A 4,435-nucleotide genomic window follows, 5' to 3' on the forward strand; every position below is an offset into this window, starting at 1 on the left:
CACAACGCAACGCCCCAGGTGCATTCTGCGCGACGCACGCGCCAATCTCCATAAAAGGAGTTTTTACACCTTATTTGCTGGACACTCCATTATTTAGCTAGAGGGGTGTTTAAAAAACATGAAGTGAACTTGTTGAACAAAATCAGGATTTTTGGACCAAAAAGTTTTGATTTTTTTTTGACCGAAAATGTATTTATGAATGGAAATAAATATGTGCTCGGTCGGTATTAATCACTCTGTTTCAGACCGCTTAGAGTCTGGGTGCTGATAATTACCCTCGCAGAAATAAAACCTCCAAAGCACACATTTATTCCCTTAGTAATGAAACATTTGGAGAGAACCGGCCTGTCACAAACAGGGATGTGGGGGGGGGGGATTCCTCTCCCAAGGAACTGAGAGAGTTCTCTGAGGTCTCTGCTGTTAACGCTCCATCGTTACTGCGGCAGCAGTCTCCCGTCTAGCACCCTCGGTTTGGTTACTGCTGGGTGAGGGCGCTGGCAGTTCAGCTGGACGGTTTGGGTACCATCGGTCACCCTCTCTGGCCAATCCAATCGGAACATCCAACAAAAGGTACGCTCCGGCAAGGTTCCTTCAAAACTCCAAATATCTCCTGTGCCGGAGTTGAGCCTAAAAAAGGTTGACAGGGTAAACGTGGTTTGGGTCCGAGCGTCACTACACCCTCCGTCCCATCCCCACGGGGAAGCTTGAGGGGACTGGCTCTGCCTTTTGTGCTGTTTATGGTTGCGAATCACATGGAGATCGTGATGGGGCAAAGTTTTTCGTATACCCATCAAAGAATGGACAGGAAAGAGCTTTGTACAAGCCAAGCGTCTCACTCAGAACAAAACAGCGTGGAGGCAGGAGATCAAGAGATGCGTGAGAGAGGTAGCCAATCGTCATATGTGTAACGCGGCTGCAAGCAAGCAAGCAAAATAAAAGTGCATCATGGTGACCAAGAGAGAGAGCACTCACGGTAAAACGTCGGCGACTGTGGATTTCTGCCATCAGCCAGGCTGACACAAACGATTTTGGCAAGCATGCCAGAGTCTGTTCTCGCCATTTTTTCAGTGGTAAGGATCTATAAATTATAGAATGCAAAAGGTGGTGCTGATTATGAGGGGGAAGAACTTGCTGGTTGTCAGTATTATGGATTTCACAAATCAAATCACATTTATTTCCTCTTCATGACAGAAATGAAAAAAATAATATAAGTATTGATACAAAATATAAAGGCCACTAGAGGTGGCAAAACCTTAAAAGCATAGCTTGTACCAGGCATGCAATTACACAAAACAGACGAATAATAATAGAAGAAAAACAATTACACACATGTATAATTCTAAGCAGTAAACAGAGTTATGAAAAAGTTATGAAATATAATATTAATAATGTTAATAATGGGCTATGGGTAGGATCACCGTGCATACAAAGTCCAATGGCAGTGATTGTTTGGGGTTACAAAGTGTTTATTTAGCTGGTTCATGATCTATCTTTTTCCCCCTAAGCCGAGAGGCTTGAGGGGTATTGTCATCGCCTACGGCATCTGTCCGGATGTCAGGGCGTCCAGGCGTCCATCCAGGCAGCTCAGTTTCCGGATGATAACTTGAGTTAGAAATGTTGTTTGGGATTGTACCTTTTGTAGGGGGTTGCCCTTGGGAGTAGGCAAATTGTGATTGGTTTTGGGGTCAAAGGGCAAGGTCACCTTTGTGAGTTAAAGGTTAATGGTTTCCGGATGATAATTTAAGTTAGAAATGAGATTTTGGTGTCAAACTTCGGTAGGGGGTTGCCCTTGGGTACAGGCAAGTTGGGATTGGTTTTGTAGCTTCAAATTAATCAGATGTCTTAATCACTGTCAAATAACCATTGCCTTAGAGCTAATGTTAGGGCCTGACATTAACACACACACAAAAAAACAGGGAGAGATAGTTGAATTCCTTATGCCAATGTTTCATCATTTTTTTAATCTCACTGGTCAGTCCATGAATGATTGTTAGGAAAAAATGAATTTGGGAAAGGGACCAAGAAAAAATTACAATTTGGGTAGGCCTATGTTTATCCCCATTAATGTGGCTCAAATACTGGTCTTCCTCCATTATTATAGAGCCACAGGACAGTGTGTTTTTTGTGAGGAAACTGAAATTTGAATTTTTTTCATTTGAAATTCACCATGGAAAATCAAATTCAAAGGGTCAAGTGTACATGACCTGCGACCGAGGGAAAATTGCTGCAAATTTTGAAGTTTCTTTTGCACAAACTCACTTTCACAAATCACAGGATAACTGGACACTTACAGAAACAGAATTTTATCTTGGTTATTCACCAGGTAATTATCTTCCATGGTGAATATTAAGTAAAAAACGGTCCTGAAGCACACCCTTTTTTTTGGCCCCATTTTATCAAAACAGTTGCTCATGTACTGGTACTGTATTTAATGAATAAATACCATTTTCATTTTCTTGTTACTTTATGATGCAGGCAGAGGTGCTAGGGATCGGGAAACATCCAGCATTGACTGGGTTCCAATACTGTGTCTGGGTCATGACAAGGTGAAGCAACCAAGCCAGGGAACTACAGAGCGAAACGACAGAGCAAAGAAGCAAAGAAAAGTCCAACATGAGATCAAAGAGGCAGCAAAGAACAGGCAGGAATCCTTTTAAGCATGCAGCCAACCACCACAAACAGTACAGCATGGTAACCAGTCACCTTTACTGCATAGTTCAACAAGCCAAGCTGATGATCCCCACCACGATACTGGGAACACAAGACCCTACTTTCAAGATGTGATGTCACAAGCTGATTTAACTGGACAAGACATAAACCGTATTGTGCACCACACTTTGTACCAAGATGAACAAATTTCTCGACTACATGACCAGGTTGAGCTATACAAACTCTGTGAGTCCAGTTTAGAAGGGAATGATGAAAAAGGGAGATACTATACTGGGCTACCTACGTAAACTATTTTGATGGCTCTTTTTAATCTTCTATCCCCACATATAGTTGTAACCACTGATCTCTATATAAAGACTGGATAGTGGATAAAGAGCTGCACAATGAATTAATTTGACGCCATATTGGTGAGACCGGCTGGTGATCTACAAAGGACAAGTTGCCGCCTTTATAGACAACATGATTATTTTTGTAACATCGTGGTTCACTTGACTTATATTTTGACCACCACCACTGACCACAGTTCTAACGTCGTGGTTTACTTTTTTTTTAATGCCGCGGTTTACTTTTTCGGCGTTTTGGAAATAATAACCACTTATTAAAAATGTGTCCTTTTTAGAACATCATAATGCGTGTACGTGACCAAAATGCATGTACGTGACCAAAATGCGCGTCATCTCTTGATACAGCGCACGCTGTATATACGCATAGAACGTTCGTATTATACGTGGCCATCTTCGTGAGACCAGGGGCGAATTGGTCAATATACAAAGTCTACTTTGTGACTGGTGTATGGATATCCGCTATCCAGTCTTTATATAGAGATCAGTGGTTGTAACCCACCGTTAGGCTATGTTTAAATTTCAATAAATGATGATTGTGCTTATGAGGCTCAGTTGCTCAGTCAACAATTTTAAGTATTTCTAAATTGGCCCTAGAGAGGTTGAGAGGAACCAGACAATGATTTTGGGTATGCTTCGGTCCTTCCACGCCCAGCGTTTAATGCACAATAGCCACCTGACATAGTAACCATACAACATTCATTGTTAAAGTTCCAATGTGAATTGGGGCCCCATTAAGATCAAATAAAGTTATTCTAAAGTTATTTCCAACAGATGTGCATTTGCATCATACACAGTGTTATACTAATTAAGCATAAACACGGCAGTAAACAAGAGTTGTTTATACGTGTTTATACAACGGGCAAGAAATGCCATAACAATGTCTAACAAGTTAACAGTAATTTGCAAGAACATGTGTGTCAATAATCAGCTATGACTTTAATAAATGCCAATCAGAATTTTGTAACACCGAGATTGGAATCGACAGCTACAATCATTAATTAGAGCAAGTGGAGATAGCCGAACTCCATATTCTCGCCCCCAAATATGATACCCCCCTTTTACATGCAGGCCGCACCCCTCTCCTGGGCCAAACCTCATGCCCCAAGCACGGGGGGAACACAGGGGAAGAAATTTGCCCAGACTGGGGGTTTGGGACAAACAACCAGACACAATTATGCCAAATAAGTTCGGACATAAGGAACTTGCCAAATCCCCCCCTCTCTCCCCTAAACTTCTCTCCAAAGTAAGCAAGTTCCCTACCCCCCCCCCTTTTCTCCCCTAAACTTCTCTCCAAAGTAAGCAAGTTCCCCCCCCCCCCCCCCATCTTTTGGGAATGGACCAAAGAGGCAATTTTCGCCTAACAGGAGGTTCCTATGGTGGGTTGCTGCTGCATAGATGGGAAAACTTTATCTGGGCGGATG

General features: G+C 42.3%; 1 long non-coding RNA gene across 1 annotated transcript; it reads left to right on the forward strand.

Moving 5' to 3' along the window:
* The first annotated feature begins 251 nt into the window (after positions 1 to 251).
* Positions 252 to 3,984, forward strand: LOC119738429. The gene is made up of 2 exons (XR_005272453.1): positions 252 to 1,070; positions 2,476 to 3,984. It is a non-coding gene; the product is annotated as an uncharacterized LOC119738429 (long non-coding RNA).
* Positions 3,985 to 4,435: the final 451 nt, after the last annotated feature.

The sequence above is a fragment of the Patiria miniata genome, unplaced genomic scaffold (assembly GCF_015706575.1).
Source record: "Patiria miniata isolate m_02_andy unplaced genomic scaffold, ASM1570657v1 HiC_scaffold_10, whole genome shotgun sequence".
Classification (NCBI taxonomy): domain Eukaryota; kingdom Metazoa; phylum Echinodermata; class Asteroidea; order Valvatida; family Asterinidae; genus Patiria; species Patiria miniata.